Here is a 12,244-nt window from a genome sequence, read left to right as displayed (position 1 = left end):
AGTTCACGTCCCTTCCGAATAAGTGAATTTAGATTTGAGACACATTAGCACTTTGCCTTAAAACTCACTGTTAAAATTCTTATTTACTGAGCAGCCGCTTGATCCATCCAGCTTAACATCTTAACTAGGGAAATCAAAAAAGCCTGGAATTAAGTGGCTGTTTTTCACATGCAGAGTCAGAGAACAAAAACAGGGACCCACATCTGTACTTATTTTAGTTCTGTGAGTCTTGCATCTCTTCTTAGGAGCTCAGCACTAGCAAACTGCTGTTAACGGGGATAATTATACGGTACTCTGAGCAGCAAGCATAATAACACTGTGAGTGTCCAAGGGTTTGAACAATTTGGACTGATTTTGTATAGTGTATAATTTACAGTAAAGATTCAGAATGTCTTCTATTTTTCTTTTAAGAACAGCTTTCGTCTTTTCCTCTAGATCATTATACATGGAGACACGTATTCGCAGTCCAATTTGATACAGATACATCTAAACATCTGCAAAACTAGAATAATTTTATTGGCATTTACACAGTGCTGTCTCGGGCCATTTCTGTCTGGGATCGGCAGAGCCCTGGAAGTTAGCTGAAGCTCACCCACATCTAAAACTATGACTAAAATGGGTAAACTGACATCAAGACCTTAATATAATTTTTAAGAAATTAGATAATAAGAGGGAGAAATTTCATCTTAAAAAATAGTATGTAGAAACAAAGAAATGCTCAAATTTATAAAATAATTAAATGAATAATACATTGAGCTATACGTAGGATGTGATCAGATTGCAGTAACTGCAAGGCAAATGAATATTTTGAAAATATACTTCAACAAGCTTCACTCACTTCTGCATTCATTCAGTCATTCAACAAACAACTGTTTGGGGAAACAGGAAGTACTCTGAAGAGTGCTGGAGACTACATGGCTGAACCAGACACTCTGTCCTCAAGAAGCTCAAAGATTATCTTCCGGGTAAATATATATAAAAAGCAAATATAGTAGTAATCAATATTTTTAGGAAAATATGGAATTTTACCTCTTTCATAGCTAATCAATTTATATTAATTTTTTTATTAAGTAATGATGTTCAAAGAAATCCAAGTCACATAGAAAGTATAGTATACAGATAAAGAAAACATGCTGCCTGCAATTAATTCACGATACCATTGTTTTGAGCTAATTATAGCAACTGTTTTAATGGCCTATCCCACTTCCTAATGAAAAACTAGCTAGCCAAGAATTTAGGCATACTTATAATAAACTTGCTAAATATTTAGTTACTAAAAAAATATTTTTCACACTGGATTTGTCATTTGAAATTCTCAAGATTAACTTCAAAAGTTGATTTCTTAGAATTATTGTTTGGTGCTTTCTGAATCCAAAAATGAATTTCTGAAAATAAAGCATATAAACAACATTGGAAACTGAGATCAATATTTAATGTTTCCTTTTTCCCAAACTGATTTAAAGATTTAGAGCCTTAAGTGGACTATGACATTAGAACAGAAAAGGTGAAATGGATGGCAGCATTGAATGGACATGAAAAACACTGATAGCACAAGAAAAGGATGAGATGAATATATTTTTAAATATTTTATTAAATATTTCAGATAGGCAAAAAAGGCATGAAGAATTACATAATGAATATTTGTGTATCCACAACTGAACTTAAGAAATATTATAGTTGTAGAAACCCCAGGCATAATAGTCTATGATTGCATTTTCATGCCTTCCTACCAATCACTAACATTTATTTACTTTTTGAAATAAATATACTATTTTTACGGCAGTTTTAGGTTCACAGTAAAACTGGGTGGAAAGCACAGAGAGTTCCAGTATAGTCCCTGTCCCCACACGTGCACAGCCTCTTCTATAATCAACCTCGTGCCCCGGAGTGGTACATTTGTTACAATCAACAAACCCACACTAACGCTTCATTGTCACCCGAAGCCTATAATTCACACTACGCTTCATTCTTCGTTGTACATTCTAAGTGTGTTGGCAAATATATGATGACATGTGTCCACCATTGTAGTGTCACATAGTAGTTTCACTGCTCTTACAATCCTCTGTGTTCTGCCGATTCGTCATCCCCCTGCTTAACCCCGGGCAACTACTGATTTTTTAACTGTCTCATAGTATCACCTTTTCCGAAACATCATATAGTTGAAATCACACAATATGTAGCCTTCTCAGTTTGGCTTTTGTCAATTAGCAATGTGCATTTAAGTTTCCTCCATGTCTTATGGATTTTCTACATAGACAATCATGTCATCTGCGAACAAAGTTTTATTTCTTCATTCCCGATCAGCATACTTCTTATTTCCTTTTTGTCTTATTGCATTAACTTCCAGTAGGATGTTGAAAAAAAGCAGTGAGAGAGGGCATCCTTGTCATTTTCTTATCTTAGCAGGAAAGCTTGGCGTTTCTCGCCATTAAGTATGATGTTGGTTGTACGTTTTTGTCGATGTGCTTTTTCAGGTTGAGGAAGTTGCCCTGCATTCCTAGTTTGCTAAGCGTTATTATCATGAATGGGTGTTGGATTATATCAAATACTTTTTCTGTATCAATAGATAGAATCACTGATTTTTCTTCACTAGCCTATTAATGTGATGAATTAAATTAAATTATTTTTGAATGTCGAGCCAGCCTTGCAGATCTGAAGTAAATCCCACGTGGTCATGGTGCTTAATTCTGGTTATACATCTTTGGATTTGATTTGCTAATATCTTGCTGAAGATTTTTACATCAATGTTCACGGGAGGTACTAGTCTGTAGTTTTCTTTTCATCTAATGTCTTTGTCTGGTTTTGGTATCAGGGTAATTCTGGCCTCACAGAATGAGGTAGGAATATTTCCTCTGCCACTATGTTCTGAAAGAGATTGTAGAGAACTGGAATAATTTCTTCCTTAAATGTTTGGTAGAATTCACCAGTGAACCCATACAGGCCTGAATCTTTTTCTTTTTGAAGGTTACTAATTATTGATTCAACTTCTTTAATCGATATAGCCTCATTCAGATTGTCTATTTCTTCTTGGTAGGTTTTGACAGATTGTGTCTTTTCAAGGAATTGGTGCATTTCCTCTAGGTTATCAAATTTGTGAGCATAGAGTTGTTCATAATATTCCTTTATTATCCTTTTAAAACCCATTGGATCTGTAGTGATGTCCCCTCTTCATTTCTAATATTAGTAATTTGTGTCTTCTCTATTTTCTTCTTAGTTGTCCTGGCTAGGGGTTTATTGATTTTATTGATCTTTTTCAAGAAGTAGCTTTGGGTTTTGTTGGTTTTTTCCTATTGATTTCCTGTTTTCAGTTTCATTGATTTCTGTTTGAATTTTTATTATTTCTTTTCTTCTGCTTAATTTGCATTTAGTTTATTCTTTTTCTAATTTCCTAAGGTGGAAGCTTAGATTACTGGTTTTAGATCTCTCTTCTTCTCTAATAAATGCATTCCATGCTTTGAATTTCTGTGTAAGCACTGCTTTTGCTGCATCCCGCAAATTTTAAGTTATATTTTCACTTTCATTCCGTTCAAAATATTTTTAAATTCCTCTTGAGATTTCTTCTTTGTGTTTGAAGTATGTTTTATAATGTCCAAGTATATTGGGATTTTTCTCCCTATCTTTCTGTTATTAATTTCTAGTGTAACTCCATTGTGTTCTGAGAGCAGATTTTCCATGATTTCTGTTTCTTTAAATGCATTAAGGTGTGTTTTATGGCCAAGAACGTCATCTACCTTGGTGAATGTTTGATACAAGCTTGAGAAGAATGTGTATTCTGCTGCTGTTGGATGAAATAGTCTATAGATCTCAGTTATACCCAGTGGATTGATGGGGTGCTGTTGAGTTCAACTTTGTCCTTATAGATTTTCGGCCTTCTAGATCTGTCCATTTCTGCGAGAGAGTTGTTAAAGTCTCCGACTGTAATAGCAGATTCATCTATTTCTCCTTGCAGTTCTTTCAGATTTTGCCTTGCCTATTCTCAGATTTTGCCTTGCCTATTTTGATGCTCTCTTGTTAGGTGCACACGTGTTAAGGGTTGTTATGCCTTCTTGGAGTATTGACTCCTTTATCAATATGTAATAACCTTCTTTATCCCTGATAACATTCCTTGATCTGAAGTTTGCTCTATCTGAAATCGATATAGCTACTCCAGCTTACTTTTGATTAGTGTTAGCATTGTATAATTTTTCCATCTCCTTAACCTATATACGTCTTTATATTTAAAGTGGGTTTCTTTATAGGCAACATGTAGTTGGTTCTTGCTTTTTGATCTGCTCTGACAATCTATTTTAATTGGTATATTTAGACCACTGATATTTCCCTTGTTCTTTGTTCCTATTTTTGTCTTATATACTTTTTCTGTCTTTGTGGTTTTAATTAAGCATTTTATATGATTTTATTTTCCTCCTTTCTTCGCATATCATTTATAATTTTTTTTTCCTTTTTTCAGTGATTCCTCTAGAGTTTACAATATATGTTTATGACCAATTCAATTCCATTTTCAAATAACATTGTATTTCTTAATGGAGTAAACAAAGCATCCGATATAAACACACATGCACACACACATAGGCATACATAGTCTAATACATTGTTATTATCTTGAACAAAATGTAACTATTAGACCAACTAAGAATAAGAAAAATAAAAGTTTCTATTTTATCTTCACTTGTATATTGCTGGCTCTTCTGTCATGAATTAATTGACCATTTACATGTGGGTTTATTTCTGGGGTTTTGTATTCTTTCCCATTGATCTATATGTCTGTTTTTATGCCAATACCATACTGTTCTGATTACTATAGGTTTATAATACAGATTAAAATCAGGGAGCATTATTCCTCCAGCTTTGTCCTTTCTCCAGATTGCTTTGTCTACTTGGGGTCTTATAGTTTTCAGTGTATAAGTCTTTCATCTCTTTGGTTAAATTTATTCCTGAGTATTTTATTCTTTTTGATGCACTTGTAAATGGGATTGTTTCCTTAATTTCTCTTTCTGATAGTTATTAGTGTATAGAAGCACAACAGATTTTTCCATATTGATTTAGTATCCTCAGCTTTGCTGAATTCATTTATTAGTTCTAACAGTTTTGGGTGGAATCTTTAGAGTTTTCTATGTATAATATCATGTCATCTGCAAATAATGACAGTTCTACTTCTTCCTTCCCTATTTGGCTGCCTTTTATTTCCTTTTCTTGCCTAATTGCTCTGACTAGTACCTCCAATACTATGTTGAATAAAAGTGGCAAGAATGAACATCCTTGCCTTGTTTCTCATCTTAGAGGAAAAGCTTTCAGCTTTTCACCACTAAGCATGATGTTAGCTGTGGGTTTGTCATATATGGCCTCTGTTACACTGAGGCACAGTCCCTCTAAACCCACTTTGTTGAGAGTTTTTATCATAAGTGGATGTTGAATTTTGTCAAATTCTTTTTCTGCATCTATGGAGGTGGTCTCATGATTTTATCCTTCATTTTTTTAATGTAGTGTATTACATTAATTGATTGATATTGAACTATCCTTCCATCCCTGGAATAAATCCTACTTGATCATGGTGTATGACCCTTTTAATACATTGTTGAATTTGGTTTGCTAATATATTGTTGAGGATTTTTTCATCTATGTTCATCAGGGATATTGGCCTGTAATTTTCTTTTCTTGTGACATCCTTGTCTGTTTTTGGTATCAGGGTACTGCTGGCCTCGTAAAATGAGTTTGGAAGTGTTCCCTCCTCTTCTGTTTTCTTGGAAGAGTTTGAAAAGGACTTGCATTAACTCTTTTTGAATGTTTGGTAGAATTCTCCAGAGAAGCCATCTAGTCCTGGACTTTTGTTTGTTGGGAGAATTTTGACTACTAATTCGATCTCCTTACCAGCAAATGGTCTGTTTAGACTTTCTATTTCTTCATGATTCAGTCTTGGTAGGTTGTATGTTTCTAGGAATTTATTTGTTTCTTTTACATTGTCCCCTCTGGAGTTTTTAACTCATCAATTTCAGTCTACATTTTCCTACCCCAGCACTTATTCTGAAGGAGGTTTCTGCTCATGGTTTTCTCCTCTGGTAAGTTGTGATTCTCTGTATCTGCCTGTCTGTTTTTTCATTTTGGGGTCAATGATTTTCCCTGTGATCCCACTTCTCAGCTGAATCTACAAAGAGTTGTTGATTTCCAGTTTGCTCAGCTTTTCATTTGTTGTTAGGACAGAGTAGATACTTCTAATCTCCTTACCTGCTGGACCAGAAACTGGAAGTCACTCATTTATTTTTTTAATTCACACACATGTACTTATATTTTACTATATATATATTTGAATTCCTAAATAATTCATAATATTATCTTTCACATTTTACATATTTTATAATTAGTATGATACTCTACACATTTTTCCATTTTTGTTTAATGTTGTGAAATTCATCCAGACTAAGAAATGTAGCTTTAGATCATTCATTTTCACAGTAGCAGTTTTTTCCATTATATGAATAGACTATAATTTATTTATTTTCTAGTTGATAGACATTCAGGTTATTTTCAGTTTTTTTTCTGTTATGATACTGCAACGATCTTTCTCATCTAAGTATTGTCTAAGTATGAAAGTTTTTCTGTGAGCTGGTCTTTAGACTTTGGAAAAGTCACTCTTAGGAATAGACATAATGTCTCCATGAGACATGAGAGCATAAGTACTTTAAATGAAACCAAGTCATTTCAACCTCCACATTATTTTTTTCCTAAAGTGATCTATCTGAGAAGGTGCTTATGGTTGAGGTGTTGTGCTGTTTCTCCTGTCCCATCTTTCCTTTCAAAATTTCAAAAATCTCTCCTTTTCTCATTTTACATAAAACTATTAGAATTACTAAGATAACAATACTGAAAATATCAAGTGCTAGTGAGATGTGGAACACTGGGAATGCTCATAAATTGATGATAAATGCAAAATTGTATAGCCACTCTGGGAAATGGTTTGACAGATTCTTAAAACATTAAGCATGTACTTAAAATATGACCTAGCAATCTCACTCCTATGTGTTTATCTTAGAGAAAGGAAAACTTGTGTTCACACAAAAAGCTACACAGAAGAGTTTATAGCAGTTCTATTCATGATTTCTCCAAACTGGAAACAACACAAATGTCCTTCAATGGATGAACGGATAAATGACTGTGGTATATCCATACAACGGAATTGAATACAATTGAATACTACTCAGCAATGAAAAGAATGAACTTATATAAATCTCAAAGGCATTTGCTAAGTAAAATAAATATCTCAAATGTTGCATACTATATGAATCCACTTGTATAACATTCTGCAAAAGACAGATATGTGGTGATGGAGAGCAGGTCAGTTTTTGCCCAGGATGAGGTGAGGTGTGGGAGGGAGTTGTGACTACAAAGGTGTCAAGGTAGCACAAAGAAGCTTTTTGGGGAGAAGGGGTTGATGCCAACTATTCTGTTGTCTCACTGTCAGGGTATTTACATGAATTCATACTTGTGTTAGAATTCACAGAGCTGTACACACAGAATAATAAATGTTTCTATATATTAATTTAAAGCAAAATGAAAAATAAAATAAAATGAAAACCTGGAGATCCATTCAGAATTTTACTATGGAACATTTCCCCAAAATATAGAAGTACTTTGAGCACCAAAATGACAGTTTGAAACATTGCAGTTTATTTACACTAAGTCAATAACTCTAATAACTACATAATATAACTTTATGCAAGTCAGGTGGCCCATAATGTTTAACTTTCAACAAAATTTTAGTAGGATCTCATCCTTTCATTAGTTAAATTTATGATTAAAAGATATTAGTGAGGGGCCAGGCTGGTGGTGTAGTGGTTAAGTTCATGCACTCTGCTTCAGTGACCCAGGGTTCGTAGGTTTCAATTCCTGGTGTGGACCTACACTCCACTTGTCAGGCCATACCATGGGAGTGTCCCACATACAAAATAGAGGGAGATTGGCACAGATGTTAGCTCAGCAACAATTTTCCTCGAGCACAAAGAGGAAGATTGGCAACGGACGTTAGGTCAGGGCCAATCTTCCTCACCAAAAAAATAAAGAAAGAAGTAAATTTAGTGATAGACCTCTATGTTTTGTTTTTTTGTTCCCCCAGGGGAAGATTCATCTTAAACAAACATCTGTTGCTAATTTCCCTCCTTTGTTTTTTTAATTCCTTTTTCCCTCCCCAAAGCGCCAGGACATCGTTGTGTATAGTTGTAAGTTCTTCTGGTTCTTCTATGTGAGCTGCCACTACACCATGGCTACTGACAGATGAGTGTTGTGGTTCTGTGCCCAGGAACCGAACCCACGCCACCAGAGCAGAGTGCACCAAACTTTAACTGCTAGCCCATCAGGGTCGGCTCAACCTCTATGTGGTTTTCGATATGTAGCAGAGGGAGTTCAAGTAACAAGAGCTACAAGGAAACTTTGTCCATTCTCATCTACTTATTAACAAAGTTTCTCAGCTCTTAGATCTATGAAAACGAAAAAGAAAAAAAAAACCCACATAGGAACAGAATTGATGCTAGACTCTGGCTCAATTAGAACACTTATTCTTGTTTGTTGACGTCTTCTTATATCTGTCTGAAAATTTGTTTTTTTAATTTCCTTCATCCTGTACATCTGTTTTCTCAAAGTTATTTTCTCAGTCTTTTGGTCTACTTACATCTAAAAGTGAGGCATTAATAAGAAGATCAGAAGTTTTGTGTATGTTCATGGAGCTTGATAGTTTTATTGGTATAATAACAGAGAAAAATTAGAGTTCTAATGCCCAGTACCTCACAATATGATCTTATTTGGAGATAGAGTCTTTATAGAAGTAACCAAGTTAAAATGAGGTCCTTATGGGGCTGGCCCCGTGGTCGAGTGGTTAAGTTCGCGCACTCCACTGCAGGCGGCCCAGTGTTTCGTTGGTTCGAATCCTGGGCGCGGACATGGCACTGTTCATCAGACCACGCTGAGGCAGCGTCCCACATGCCACAACTAAAAGGACCCACAACAAAGAATATACAACTATGTACTGGGGGGCTTTGGGGAGAAAAAGGGGAAAAAATAAAATCTTTAAAAAAAAAAAAATGAGGTCCTTATGGCAGGCCCTAATCCAATATGACTGACTTCCTTATAAAAAGGGGAAATATGGGAGTTGGCCCTGTGGTACAGTGGTTAAATTCACCTGCTCTACCTTGGCAGCCTGGGGTTCGCCAGTTTGGATCCTGGGTGTGGACCTACACACTGCTTATCAAGCCATGCTGTGGCAGGCATCCCATATATAAAGTAGAGGAAGATGGGCACAGATGTTAGCTCAGGGCCAATCTTCCTCAGCAAAAAGAGGAGGATTGGTGGTGGATGTTAGCTCAGGGCTAATCTTCCTCAAAAAAAAAGGGGGGTGGGCAGGGAATATGGACACAGGGACTTGCATAGAAGAAAGAGATATGCAAAGCCATGGGGAAAAGATGACCATCTATCTCTAAGCCCAAGGAGAGAGGCCTGGAATAGATCCTTCTCTCACGGCCCTCAGAAGGAACCAACTCTGCCAACACCTTGATTTTGGATTTCTAGACTCCAGAAATGTGAGACAAAACATGTGTTTTTAAGCCACCAGTTTGTGGTAATTTGTTACAGAAGCACCAGAAACCAATACAACTGGAAGTCCTGCATGTTGGTATCTTTACATTGTTCCTCTTTGTCTGGTTATCTTCTATAAAGTCCTTTCAACACCCTTTTGGAAAGTCATGGGCCTGGCTGCCAGCATTCAGAAAGCCGACTAAGGGAACAATGTTGGGTTCTCAGTATCTCGTGTTTCTCAACACATACCCTAATTACACCTGAGCCTGGTGTTTTCCAAACCAGAGATGCTGTTATAACCTCTCTATAATGTAAACTTCTTGCCTGCTTCCCAAGTGTGGGAAAAAGTTTGGGACTTCTAACCGCTTCTCATACAGATTTCAACAAATCTCTGTTTATTCCCAAATTTCCCCCAGTTATGAGATACCTGGAACAGGATTCTGTGGTATAAATAAAGTCATTTCTTGGCTTTCCCCTAGGCCAGCTTAGAATTGAGTTTTTTTTAGGAGCTGCTAATTCCATTATCACAAGGGTAATTCTTCTTGCCTCCGAAATGCTGATGCTGTTGTTTCCTCTCCCATTTTCGTTATCCTAGTGGGTTTATGCCTTCTTTGAAAATTCATTTTTAGCTAGGAGTCTTAAGTTCCATTATTTCATGTGACCTCAGCTATACATCATATAAGATATTTGATATATTTTGGTACATGTTTGGAGTCAGGAGATATTTTTAGCATGACTACTCAGGCACACGGCTGGAAAAGACATATTGTAACTATAATACTTGCTTACGTTGATGAGAAGGTATTAAATCATCTCTGTTCTAGGATCTGTTCTTTTTTAAGAGGCTAGAGTTTACCTAATGATAATTACATGAACTGGGGCTTGCAATCAGATGGGTGCGTTTTACTCCAATGCAGGTTGAATTATTAGATAGGCGCATATACATCCATATGGAGTTACACTGATATTGTAGAATAGTTTATACTTATATCGTTATGAATAGATAGAAACTAAGTCTTGAAATGAGTTTTCTCCTGCAGACTCTGTCATCTACTAGCTGTGTGCTATTGGATATGTGCAATTTATCTAAAGTCTCAGTTTCTTCTTCCACAAGCTCTGTAAATTAGTCACCAGAGAAAACATTCTGCAATTCTGTACTTTTTTTTTTTAAAAGATTTTATTTTTTCCTTTTTCTCCCCAAAGCCCCTCTGGTACATAGTTGTATATTCTTCGTTGTGGGTCCTTGTAGTTGTGGCATGCGGGACGCCACCTCAGCGTGGTTTGATGAGCTGTGCCATGTCCGCACCCAGGATCCAAACCAACGAAACACTGGGCCGCCTGCAGGGGAGAGCGCGAACTTAATCACTCGACCACGGGGCCAGCCCATGCAATTCTGTACTTTTAATTGAAACAATAGCCATTTTTCTTTGTGCTTAAATTATTCTCTAGTATCTAAAATAGAAACCTATCTATCTATGACAATTAGAAAGTAGCTTCCCGTATAATTCTGGTTAAATGGTTCTCTTGTTTATTTTGTTTTAGAAAAAATAAAACACTTTAGCTCAAGATCCCTTCTTGAATAAAGAGATCGCCTCAATTTTCTTTTTATTTTCATTTTGCAAGAAACCCTTTTCTTGTGGTAACATATAGATAACAAAATTTGTGATTTTATCAATTTTAAAGTATACAATTGAGTGACATTAAGCACATTCACGATGTTGTGCGACAATAACCACTATCTAGTTCTAGAACTTTTTCATCACCCAAACAGATGCTCTATATGTATGAAGTGCTTACTTTCGATTTTCTCCTCCCCCAGACCCTGGCAACCACGAATCTGCTTTCTATCTCTATGGGTTTGCCTATTCTGAATATTTCCTATAAATAGAATCATGCAATAGATGTTTTTGCATCTGCCTTCTTCCATTTAACATATATTTTTTTAAGGTTCATTCATGTTATAGTATGCATCAGTACTTCATTTCTTTTTATGGCTGAGTAATATTCCATCACATGGAGATAACACATCTGGTTTGTCCATTCCTCAGTTGACAGACATTTGAGTTATTTCTATCTTTGGCTATTATGAACAGTGCTACCATGAACATTCATGGACAATTTTTTGTTTGAACTCCTGGTTTCAAATTGTTGGAGTATGTACTTAGGTGTGAAACTGGTAGGTCATATTTTAATTCTATGTTTAATTTATTGAGTATCTATAAAACTGTTTTCAGTGTCTACTGCATTTTATATTCCCACCAGCAAAATGTGTGGGCTAGAATTCTCCACATCTTCACCAACACTGGTTATTTTCTGGCTTTTTTATTATGGCCATCCTAGTGGAGGTGAGTGCTATCTAATTGTGGTTTTGATTTGCATTTTCCTGATGACTAAAATGATGTTGAATATCATTACACATGTTTCTTGGCCATTTGTATATCTTCTTCAGAGAAATATCTATTCAAACTTTTTGCCATTTTTTATTTGGGTTGTCTTTTTGCTGTTGAGTTGTAACTGTTCTTTACATATGCTAGATTCTAAGCCTTTATCAGATATATGATTTGTAAATATTTTCTCCCATTTTTAGATTGTCTTTTCACTGTCTTGCCCAAGATTTCTTCTTAATGACCAGAATAAGTTATAACTTGCAATGTATTTGATGAATCTGCATCATTTATTTAACAAGCTT

At 35.6% G+C, this 12,244-nt stretch overlaps 1 long non-coding RNA gene across 4 annotated transcripts in view; it reads right to left on the bottom strand.

Moving 5' to 3' along the window:
* Positions 1-12,244, bottom strand: part of LOC139046085 (uncharacterized) — a 134,261-nt gene that overhangs the window by 27,864 nt on the left and 94,153 nt on the right. For 2 of the 4 annotated variants that reach the window (XR_011505634.1, XR_011505636.1), the window contains one exon: positions 10,745-10,893. The exons of the other annotated variants lie outside the window; for them this stretch is intronic. This is a non-coding gene — a long non-coding RNA (uncharacterized lncRNA). Of the gene's footprint in view, positions 1-10,744; positions 10,894-12,244 lie in introns of those variants that run through there. 4 annotated transcript variants of the gene reach the window in all.

The sequence above is a fragment of the Equus asinus genome, chromosome 8, assembly GCF_041296235.1.
Source record: "Equus asinus isolate D_3611 breed Donkey chromosome 8, EquAss-T2T_v2, whole genome shotgun sequence".
Taxonomy (NCBI): domain Eukaryota; kingdom Metazoa; phylum Chordata; class Mammalia; order Perissodactyla; family Equidae; genus Equus; species Equus asinus.
Note: the sequence above shows the minus strand (reverse complement) of the source record. Positions and strands in the feature narration are given on the sequence as shown.